Source organism: Balaenoptera ricei, chromosome 13, assembly GCF_028023285.1.
Source record: "Balaenoptera ricei isolate mBalRic1 chromosome 13, mBalRic1.hap2, whole genome shotgun sequence".
Taxonomy (NCBI): Eukaryota; Metazoa; Chordata; class Mammalia; order Artiodactyla; family Balaenopteridae; genus Balaenoptera; species Balaenoptera ricei.
The window spans coordinates 11,237,875-11,250,425 of record NC_082651.1 but is presented as its reverse complement, the minus strand read 5'-3'; positions in this window follow the sequence as shown (position 1 = coordinate 11,250,425).

The window sequence follows — 12,551 nt, the reverse complement described above, 5'->3', positions numbered from 1 at the left end:
TAAGGGTGGGCAGCCTCAGAAAATGCCCTCTCCTGGTCCTGTTTTCCTTCACGCAGACCACCCCGCCTCTCCCCACCCCCAGCAGACCCTGGTCCAGTCTCCCGGCTCTCCTGGTCCTGTTTTCCTTCACGCAGACCACCCCGCCTCTCCCCACCCCCAGCAGACCCTGGTCCAGTCTCCCGGCTGGTGCATCTCACTGCTCAGCTCCATCTGCATTCAGCTATTTAGGAAGTGTTGGCAGGTACAACTTCTGGCCAGTGGGCAGGCCTCCTTGCTAAGGGCAGTGCTCCCAGGAGCCCACGTGGCCTGGGGAAGGGGGCATTTAAGAAGCCTGCTGGGCAACAGTAGAAAGGTCCTCAGATCACAGAGACTGGGCGTCAAATGAGCACCTACTGTGTGCTGGGACCATTGGTCCCTCCACGTGTGGGATGGTGTCTGCCCCCCAAAGCTTCTCGTGGCTGGCATGCCTCAGCTCTGCCTCTGGGTCTTGGGCAGGAGGGAACCTCCTATGGGGCACATCTGGCTGCCACCCCAAGGGCAGGTGGGACATGCCTTAGAGGCTGCCTGCTTGGTGGCCCTGACTTGGACCAAAGGGCAGGTCACACCAACACCCAAACGCGACTGCACAAAGGACCCACATTTGCACTGTGTGGCCATCTTGGCTGCCATGTTTGGAGCTCTTGCCTTGGGTCAGGCACTGTGGCAGCACCTCCCATACAGAGAGCCTCCTGTCACCCTCCCAGTGGGCACAGTAGACGGCTATGACTGTCCTTGTGCAGGTGAGGAGACAGACTCACTCAGCTGGTGAGACCTGGAGCTGGGTCTGGGGCCTCTGTCCCTGAAGCCCTGTGCTCGCTCACTGTCCTCACATGTCCAGACCTGTCCCCATGAGGGTCTGTTCTCTGGCTGCTTCTCAGGAAGTGACAGTGAGACAAGACCTTGTAGTAGACCTGATACCAGTGGGCAGAGGACGTCAGAGGGGGATGAAGCCGGGCATGTGGGACAGACCCAGACCACTAGCAGGGCCTGCAGGAGGCCACATGGCCGAGTCCAGGTCCTGGGCACCGTTGTCTTCCTGAAAGGGGTTGGCTGCTCTGAGCTGCAAAGTCATGGCCAGGCCCGTCCAGGCAGCTGCCGAGCCCCACGCTGCAGCCCCGACAAAGCCAAAGGCCCTCCAGGCCAGCTGATGCTTTGTGAAGAAGGTGAATAACTGGGTGTCTGTAAGTTCATAGAACAAAGAGCTTGTCCCTCCACGGGCCTGAGAAAGGAGTGAGAAGTCAATGTCTGTATGTGACCAAGAGCCAAAGCTTGCAGCACAGAACAAACCGTGGTGACTACAAACGTGGGTGAGGGTGTGCATCTCCGGACGGAAAGGAGAGGCAGCCGTGGATCAAATCCCACCAGGATATTCTGGATGCTCCTACCTGTGACTTCAGTGCCCGTGGCCCCCTTGCTTTATGGCGGCTCTGGGGACACATCCTAAGGGCCTTCCCTGCGCAGGGCAGGTGGCCTGGGAGGGGCTTCATCCACAGATAGTCCTCCTCTGGGAACCGAGCCGCTACCCCTTGTCCTGCTCACAGCTGGTCCCACCAGATCCGCCCTTCTCCTGGAGGGGACAGAGTCTAGAGGAGCTGGGCTTCACCGACATGCCCAAACCAAACTCCGAAAAGCACCTCTTATCAGGACCCCTGCAGCAGCCCACATGGGGGATTTAAGGCCTCCTCATGCTGACCTTAAAGAGACAGAGGCTTTGCACTGCCAGCCGTGGCCCGTGGGCCGTGGGCCAGTGCAGCCTTCAGGCCCACACAAGGGATTATTGTTCCCGGGATCACTCGGGGCCTGCTCGGGGTCACAATGGGGCCTCTGAGGGGCAAAGTGCCTCTGGCCTGGCCGAGTGTTCCTGCACACATGGGCATCCGCCCAGGGCATTCAGAATAACACGACTTGAGAAAAAGATTTAAAGTGATTTTCCCCACTCTCTGCGTGACTCATGGGCTTTGTTCTGTCTCCATCATATGGTCATGGCAGCCTCTAAGAACTGGGGTGCTGGAGGCAGATGCTGGGGCTCCTAGCTGTGACCTCTCTCTTCTCTCACAGGTAATCTGGGACCATCACAGTGCCAGGCTCTAGAGATGGTACCCAGAGAGGTTTGATACATGCAGGGAATTCAGCTTCCAAGACGTCCTTCAGCCAATTTGTAGTCAAGGAGAGCCTGGTAGGAGGCAGGCGCCCAGGGACATGATGGGAGAAGCCTTGGCAACAACACTGGCTGCCCAGTGCTGCTTAAAGCACTTTATTCACTTAATCCTCAGGACAACCCTATGTGGTGGGTACTGTTTAGATGAGGACTCTGAGGCGAAGAGAGGTTAAATGATTTACCCAAGGTCACAGAGCAAGTAGGTGTGACTCGAGTTCCAAGGGTCTGGCTCCACAGCCCCCAGCGTTACCTGTCACGCGCCACATCTCATAGGACCAGGGGGCACAGACCTGCCAAGCAAGTCCTTCAAACCCACAGCACTGACAGACGATACTGAAGGTTCCAAACTACACACAGGGATTTTCAGGCAAACACAGGCCGAAGCCCAACCCGCCAAGGAAGTGTGTCTGAGATGAGAGCACCTGCAGGCAGGGAGTCTTCCCTAGGCAGAGCCAGGGGAATGATCCAGCCAGGTGGGGTTGGGGAGGGGAGGCCTCCGGAGGTTAGGAGAGTCTGACATGGCCCTGAAGGCGAGTACCTGTTGGCAGGGGCAGCTCTCCAGGTGAGAGATGCTATGGGTGTGGGCACTAGCAGGGGTGGTGGGGGAAGAGCGGCAGACAGGCTGGGCTGGGGAGGTGGGATAGATCTGACCAGGTTTTGGTGAACAGAGATCCCATGGAAGGCAGTGGCTGAGGACACGGACCCTGAGCCTGCACACGTGTGTGACCTCTCTCTCAGCCTCGGGGCCCTTGTCTGCAGAAGGGGAATATTCAGCCTGCCTCCCAGGTTGTTGGGAGGATTCAAGAACTTGGTTCAGGTAAGCACCTAGGACCAAGGAAGGCTGAGGAAGTGTCAGCTGGGCTCACCATCATGGGAATGAAGGAGGGAAAGGTCTAGAATGATCCTAAGTCTCTAACCTGGGCAGATGATAGTTATTGGCATTGTGTTTACTAATTAACCATGTTCCTGACATTGTCAGAAACTTGGACTGACACTTTTGCTTTTCCCCACAGAACTGAACATTTAATCAGCCATGACACACTTTAAAATAGCCCCACCTAGCTGATGACAGACTGAAATCATACGGAAGTAATCACAGCTCAGGAATACAAAACAGGGCAGGTGGCCATTGAGAATCTTGTCTCAGACACGTCCCTGCACCACTGAGAACTTCAACATTTTCTTAACTGTATCAAACCAAGGACACCAGTTGTTTTTAAAACAACATCTGCCAGCTGCAAAATTGTGGTCTCAAGGTTGTTCCCCCTCCTAACGATACAATCATTTCAGACTCCAACTGATCCTTACCTCCTGCCAGCTCCAATTATAATTCTTGATCAACAACTCGTAACTAACTGCGGCCTTGCGGGTTTTGCCTTTATAAGCGCTCTCCATTTTGTAGTCCAGCAGAACACAATTCAAGTGCTTCTTGAATCTGGCTCTCCCAGGCTGCAGTCCTAAAAAACCCCAAATAAATGCCTCTTTATTTCCATTAAGTCTTCATTCCCAAAATTTTGGTTAACATAGTAAACCAACTTTCAGTCCCTTGGGAAGGAAGCCATTTCTGCCAGAGCCCTCTGACCACCAAGTGCAGGTCACTGTCATGGTCATGGTCATCTGACCAGACCTTTCAGTCCCTCAGTTGCCCAGGCATGAGTAGCCAGACCTAACAAGCTTCACTCCTCCCTCCTGGGGGCAGTGCTGGGAGGGGTCGGGGACATTACAGATGAAGAACAGGAGGCTGGAGAGGCCACGAGACTCACCTGAGCACCCAGTAAGTTAGTGCTGGAGCGGGCACGCAGCCTCAGGGCTCCTGGGCACCCACCTCTGAAAGCCGCCCCCCTTGTCTTCCTGCCCCTGCTGCCCTCCTCTTTTTCCCTCCAGTTTTATTAAGATACTATTGTCATATAACATTGTAGAAGTTTAAGGTGTACAACATGATGATTTCATCTATGTGTATACTGTGAAATGCTACAACTGGTTTAATTAACATCCATAACCTCACATAGTGGACACAATCTTTTCTCCTTGGGCTGAGAACTTTTAAGATTTACTCTCTTAACAACTTTCAAATATACAGAAGAGTGTTGTCACCTATTGTCATCATGCTGTACAGACATGCCCGGGACTTATTTATCTCTAACTGGAAGTTTGTACCTTTGACCATTTTCACCCAATTCTCCCACGCCCTAGCCCCACCTTTGGCAACCACAAAACTGATCTGTTTCTATGAGGTAGTTTTTGTTTGTTTTAGATTCCATATGTGAGATTGTACCCTGTCTTTCTCTGACTTACTTCACTTAGCATAAGGTAATCACTATCCCACAGAGACACCTGCACCCTCATGTTCACTGCAGCATTATTTACAGCAGCCAAGACACAGAAACAATCCAAGTGTCCACTGACAGGAACTTGAGGGCGTTATGTCTTCCTCTTTTAAGATATCCCACCGCTTTCTGCCATCTGCACTGAGGCAGAACAGAGAGAGAGGGGCTAAATTAGCAACCTGCACTGAAGACAGGGCAGGAGGTCAAAAAGAGCCATCCCTGTGAGTGTGGAGGTCCAGTGCGCGGGCTCTGGGGCCCACCAGCTGCCCTGCGGACTTCAGTTTCTGGGGTAAGAACGGATGACAACCTTGGGGACCACAGGACAGGATCCATCAGCGGCTAGGGAGGGGCACGGCCGTCCCTGAGAGTCATGCACAGATCACCCAGCCCACTCTTCGAACACTGTACCACGAACGTCTGTGATGATGCCGACGGCTCCCCAGACCCAGCCTGCTCCTGCCCCCGGGTGTGTCCTGCTCTCCACACCGCCAGCCTCTGCTCTGTAAACCTACAAGCACCTCGCCCACCCTCACCTCCCAGGCAGATGCCCTGACTTGTTGCTTCTCTGCAGAAGGTAGGTTCTCACCCTACCCACCCCCCAACAGGACACAGTGAGGCTAGAAGGACCGAGGGGCTCTCAGCGGCTCCCAGGAGGAAGAATTGAATTGGTCCCAAGGGCCCCTCCTGGGACTCATTCCTATCGCGCAGGTCGGGAAGGGATGGCAGGCAGGGCAAGTGCAGGTGGACAGACGGCATATTTCTGCCAAGCCCTCGCTTCTAAAAGTGGGGCGGGGGCCTCCAGTCTCGGCCTGTGCCCTGCCTTGGGCAAACAACGCCTGGAATGCACCCCGAGACAGCGTGCCTGGGGAGCTGGCCTCGTCCTCCAGATGCTCTGATAGGCTGCCCGCCCTTCGCCCCACTCACCTAAGTCAGGTGGATTTCTGGCCTCTGATTCTAACAGGGGAAGGATCCTGGACCCTTTCGGGGGTCTCTCGACAGGGTGTCCTCCGTGGCCCGGCACAGCCCCCAGCGGTAATGGAAGGCGCAGGGGACTCTGGCTTCACCAGGCAGGGAGGTGGGGGAGGCTTAGGGGGAGAGGAAGCTGCCACGTGGTCACCATAGGGCCCCATGCTGCCTCCTCACCACCCGCTCAGCTCTGCTCCCTCCTGTGAGCCACACGAGCGCCCCCAGTGGCTGGCGTGCCTCCCCAGTGGGACGGAAGCTAAGAGCTCCCCACGTGTTCTCTGCCGTTACCTCACGGCGATCCTACCAGGCAGGTGTGATCACCGTCTCCACGGCGCGGCCTCTGGATCACGCCCCGCTGAGGCCGCTGCTAAGAGGCTGAGCCCGGCCCTGAAGCAGGCAGGCTGAGCGGGCGCCCCGGCAGGGAAGGAGCCATCCCCGCAGAAGCATATCGCATTCCCCACCTTCCCCGGTCCCCTCGAGCACCTGCCTCCCCCGCCTCCCCCAGCTCCATACAGGTTCTCAGCTGCCCCCGTTCACCTTCGGGGCTTAAAGGGACTACGGCCCCCGAGGATGGTTGCATTTTAGCAGGAGACCCTGAAAATCTGCAAGGAAGGCTTTTACGGTGTTTGGCCACCAGGATCCCAGCCTTCCCGGCCCCGAAACCTCTCTCTCAAGGAGACTCTGCTTCCCGCTGGAGTGAGAGAACAGACCCACAGGGAATGGACCCCCCTCACACCCCCAACCCTGAGGAGCAATAAGGAGCCCCCGCTGGACTCCGCGAGCTCCGGTCTCCTGGGCCCAGAGAAGTCATTTCCCAGAACAGCTGTGAACAGGAACAGACGCGGCTGCAGAAGCCGCCGGGGTCCGGAGTTGGCAGGAGGCAGGGAGAGGTGCCCGGGACAAGGGCACCAAAGCGACATGCAAGACGGCTCTCCTGTCACTTGCCCAGAGGGTGGGCACTAGCGTCACTGGCAAAGCTCATTAACAATTCCTAGATAAAAACAGAATCTGAATAATAAAGTCTAATCTCTTTTCCCCTTCTCTTTTCCTTTGTGCTTAGTCTGGTGTCACCTCCTCAAAGGGTGCCTCGAGCAGAGGCCTCGCACCCGGCACTTCGGACAGAGTTCCCACGGCCAGTGGCTTGCGCCTGACACCTCAGCTCGGCGGGCCGTGTGCAGACGGTGCACAAGACACTCAATCCAAGATGGCGGCGGCGGGCGGTGGTGCAGAGACGTTGCCCCGCCCTTCAGTGTTAAGGGCAGTGAGCAATGCGCCTGCGCCGGACCTGCAGGAGCCCACCCCGCCCTCCATGGAAGAGAACCCGATTGAGCAGCCCCGCCCATAGCCTTTCGGGAAAAGCGCGTGTACTCTGAGGCCGCTCACACCTCTCCATTCTTTTATCAGAGAATAAAACTTCCCTTCGCTTCCGAATGGAACTCCGTCTCGTCCGATTGGCACAAGTGATGCCGGACAGAAGGACCTTTGTTGGGGCCTGAATCCAAAGTGTCGGTAACATGGCTACTTTTCTTTTCCTTAAAAAAATATTTTTATTTCCCATAGGGTTAATATCTGTGGTTTTTTTGTTTTGTGTTTGTTTTTAAAGGGGAGGGTTTTATTTTTTTCTATTATTAGTTCAACCGAAATACTGTAGTAGTTTTCTGAATCTCTCAAGTTGTGAGATGTGTCGGATATTCCCTCAGTTTTTTTGACGTTAAGAAGTCTCTCCCAGAGCTTTGCAATCTGCATTGGTTGTCCTCTTGGGACCTTGTGCCCAGATGTCCCCTCATCATCACTCTGCATGTTCCCTCATCTCCCTGCCACGTTGCTCTCTGGTTTCCTGTGGTCCATACAACCTTTGCCCCTTGTTTGGCTCACTCCTTCATTTGGGGGAGCACATGCTTTAGTTACTTCCTAGGAAATAGTTCAATGGGGACTGAGGTGATTGCTTTTAGACTACTTGTGTTTGAAAATATTTTATTCTACCTTTGCACTTGATTAATAGTTTAGCAGGATATACAATTTGGGTTAAAAATAATTTCCCTCCAATCATCAAATAACAGCTCTGAAATCTTGAATGCAACAGAGCAATACTTCAGATATACATAGCAGATACACATTTGATTCTCATTATTCACAGTAACTAGGTTCTATAAAGTCACCACAAACACTGGCTTAGTAAATACTGAACTACTGCTCCTAGGATAAATACAGCATTAGGTTCTATAAGCCTATGGTCACGACATTTTCACCAGCTGGCAAATACATCACCTTGTTTTATCTGTGTTTCTGTTTAAAGACACCTTATTTAATGTATTTGGTTGATTCATTAACACTGAATTCATGACTAACAGCACTGTAATTCATTCCTGAATGAAGCTTATCTAACACAGGTATTTTCCCCATAAGGCACATTACAGCCTTTTTGTGCTTAGGGACACTCGTCAGCACTAACTGTGCTTGAGCACCATTTTAAAAAGTAAAATCACCAACAAAAAGCACAAGAATGCAAAACACATGGTGCTAAATAGACCGTGAAAAGGATACTTGGCTACAGGACAAGGGCTGAAACATGAAAGCAGAGCATCACCTTGTTCAACCTCAGCCAGAATGTGCACATCAGGCAACTCAAGTTCCCAAGCACTCTGCACATGTCCACAAATGACCCAGAAGTACCATAAGGATCCACTTCAGGGGTACAAATGAATATCAGCAGTTGGCAAATGCACAGTACAGAACAAATAATGAGAAGCAAGTGTACATATTGTCAGAGGGATGCATGACCCAAGTTGGACACAAGTCCTTTGTCAGTTATGTGTGTTGTATTTGCTCCCAATCTGTGGCTTGTCTTTTTGTTTTCTTTTTCTGTCTTTTGAAAAGCAGAACATTTATTTTTATGAAGACTGGTCTACCAATGTATCTTTTTTATGATTTATGTTTTTGTGTTTCTAAGACATCAGTTATTGCCTACACTGAGGTCTTCAAGATTATCTTCTAGAAATTTTATTGATTTAACTTTTATATTTAGGTCTATGATCCATTTTGAGTTAACTTTTGTGTGTAGCCTGAAGTAAAGTCAAGCTTTTTTTTTTCCACATGAATATCCAAGGGTTCCAGGCACTAAATGTTGAAAAGATTATTCTTTTCCTCCTTGAATTACCTTGGAGTCTGTCAAAAATCATTTGACCATGTATGTGTAAGTCTGAAATTGCAGAAAATCAGAGAGTTCCTTGATGGCCTAGTGTTTAGGATTCCGGGCTTTCATTGCTGTGCCCTGGCTTCAACCCCTGGTTACAGAACTGACATCCCACAAGCCACACGGCCAAAAAAAAAAGTACCCTCTGAAATTGCAGAAAATCAAAGGTAAAGAAAAGTCTTGAGAGAAGCCAAGGGAAAAAATATCTCACCCATAGAGAAGCGAAGATAAGAATTACATCCATCTTCTCCTCAGAAACCATGCAAGTAAGAAGCAAGTGGAATGAAATGTTTAAAGTGTTGAGGGGAAAAAAATCTCACCAACCTTGAATTTTGTATCCTGTAAAATTATCTTTCAAAAGCAAGGGAGAAATAAAGACTTTCTCAGACAAACAACAATTGAGGGAATTTGTCAAGTAGACTGGCCTTGCAAGAAATGTTAAAAGAAGCTGTTCAGAAAGATGGAAAATGATATAGGCCAGAAACTCAGGTCTGCATAAAGAAAGGAAGAGCATTAAAGAAGGAATAAGTGAAGGAAAAATAAAATATTTTTCTTAGTTATCTAACATATAACAGTTTGTTCAAAATAAAAATAGTCACAGTGTATCACTGGTTATAAATTATGTAAAAGTGAAAAGAATGACATTAAGGGACAAGAGGGAGGAATTAGAAATACTTTATTATTATAAGGTACTTGCACTACCCATGAAGTGGTACAGTGTTATTTGAAAGTGGACTTGGATTAGTTGTAAGTTTATATTGGAAACTCTAGGGCAGCCACTAAAAAGAAAAAGTATAATGACATGCTAAGAGAGAAAATGAAATCATATAAAATGCTCAATTAAAACAACACACACACACACACACACACACACAAAGCAGATGGGGTGGAAGACAACAATAGGAACAGAGAACAAGGGCAACAAGAAAGGGTTCTCAGAACCCTTTGGTTGTAGCAGGCACCAGGAATCTGTCTCCCCACCTAAATGACAACTGTGCTGGCAGAATCTGATGTAACTGTTTTGGAACTGTGGAGTCTATTGAAGGTTTCTGACTTTCAGGGAAATGCATGGATGGTAAATTGTGGCTAATTTTGGGCAATTTCGTCACTCAGCACAGTAGCAGCCACCCACCCCTGCTTTAAGCCACCTGGCAGGCAGCTGTGCAAGTGTCCTTGGAGCAGCCTGCACACAGCTTGCTGAAGCCAGGGTGGGCGAAAAGGACCCTGTCCCACAAATACCAGGGATCTCTGCTCTGATCACTGATTGCTGCCTCTGATCAGAGAGGTGTAGACAAAAAGGCTGGTGGCTAATTTTGTTGCACCTCCCACAACTGTTAGAAGTCCCTCCACCTCCAGCTGAAGTGACTTTAAGGGGATTTAAAGGGATAATGCCCTTTTCCCCTTCTCTTTATTTTTCTCTTTTTCACCTTTTGGGGGTCACACATTAAAGAGTAGGAGGTTCAAAAGGAGCTGCATATACAAGGAACATTATAAAGTGACCATGCATACCCAGGGAAAGGCACAGACTCAGAAAAGACCTGAGAAGACCTTAAGTTTACATCTTGGCATATTCTTGACATAGAGGCAACCTACAACAATATAAATACATACATACATAAATTTAAAACATTTAAAAACATCAAACCCTGGGGAAGGAGGAGAATCTGATTTCTGGAGTTACCACATTATTAGATTAAAATGTCTACTTTTGAATCTATCCCTGAGAAAGACCCAATGGCAGATCTAATAGACAAAGACATTAAAACAACTGTCTTAAAGACGCTCAAAGAACTAAAGGAAGATGGGGACAAAACCAAACAAAACGATGTATGAACAAAATGGAAACACCAATAAAGATATCGAACACCTAAAACGAAGCAAACAAAAAAAATTCTGTAGCTATATTTTAATAACTGAAATGGAAATTTTTATTAAAGGGATTAAAAGGCAGGTTTGAGCAGGCAAAAGAAAAAGTCAATTAACTTGAAGACAGGACAATAGAAATTATCAGTCTGAGGAACAGAAAGAAAAAGATTGAAGAAGAATGAACAGCGCTAAGGGACCTGTAGGACAGCATCAAACAGATCAACATACAAATTGTGGGAGTCCCAGAAAAAAGAGAAAAGGGCAGAATAAAACACTTGAAGAAGTAATGGCTGAAAACTTCCCAAATTTGATGAAAGACATGAATATAAACATCTAAAAAATAAACTCCAAGTAAGATAAACTCAAAGGGATCCACACCATGACACATTATAATCAAATTTTCAAAGGACAAGCACAGAGACAATCTTCAAAGAGGCAAGAAGTAAATCATCACATACAAGGGATCCTCATTAAAACTACCAGCAGATCTCATCAGAAAATTTGGCTACATCATATGTTAGGCCAGAAACTGTCATACAGATTTTAAAAGATAACTATTATAAAAAGTAACTTATTCAACCACAACAATAAGTCAGAAATCAGTAACAAAAGGAAAACTTGAAAATTCACAAATTTATAGATATCAAACAACACACTTTAAACAATCAATAAATCAAAAAAGTAATCACAAAGGGAATTAGAAATACTTAGAGATAAAAAAGAAAATACAACATACCAAAATTTATGGGACACAACAAAGCAGTGCAAAGGGTGAATTTCACAGCTATAAATGCTTACACTGAAAACCAAGAAAGATTTCAAATTGACAACCTAATTTATAAATTAAGGAACTAGAATAAACTAAACCCAAAACTTGCAGAAAGAAGGAAATAATAAAGATTAGAGCAGAGATAAACAAAATAGAGAATAGAAAAATAATTGAAAAACATCAGTGAAAGCTAGAGTTGGTTCTTTGAAAAGATCAACAGAATTGACAAACCTTTAGCTCGATGGACTAAGAATAAAAAGAGAGATGACTCAAATTACTAAAAAATTAGAAATAAAAGTAAGGTTGTTAATACTGATTCTATAGAAATAAAAAGGGTTATAAGAGAGTATACTGGACAGCTGTACACCAATAAATTGGGTAAGCTAGATGAAATGAACAAATTCATAAAAACACAAAACCTACCAAAACTAAATCATGAAGAAATAGAAAATATGAATAGACCTGTAACTACTGAGGAGATTAAGTAGGTAATCAAAAATCTCCTGACAAAGAAAACCCCTAGACCTGGTGGCTTCACTGTTGAATTCTATCAAACATTTAAAGATGAATTAATATTAATCTTTCTCAAACTTTCCCCAAAAAATTGAAGAGGGGGGAATACTTCCTAACTCATTCTATGAGACTAGCATTACCCTGATAGAAAAGCCAAAGACACTACAAGAAAACTATAGACCAATATCCCTTATCAAATGGAAATTACAAAAGCAATTTCATTTAAAATGGCATCAAAAAGAATAAAATACTTAGGAATTAATTTAACCAAGGAAGTGAAAGTACAATGAAAACTATAAAACATTGCTAAAAGAAATTAAAGAAGATGTAAATAAGTGAACACATACCCACGTTCATGGATTGGAAGACTCAATATTGTTAAGATGTCAGTACTACCCAAAGTGATCTACAGATTCAATGCAATCCCTATCAATATCCCAAAGATATTTTTTGCAGAAACAGAAATACCCACCCTAAAATTCATATGGAATTTCAAGGGACACCTGACTAGCCAAAACAATCTTGAAAAACAAGAACAAAACGGAAAGACTCATACTTCCTGATTTCAAAATATCCAGCAAAGCTATAGTCACCAAAACAGTGTGGTACTGGCATAAAGACAGACATGTAAACCAATGGAATAGAATAGAGAGCCCAGAAGTAAACCTTTGTATATATGGTTGAATGATTTTTGACAAAGGTGCCAAGACCATTCAATGG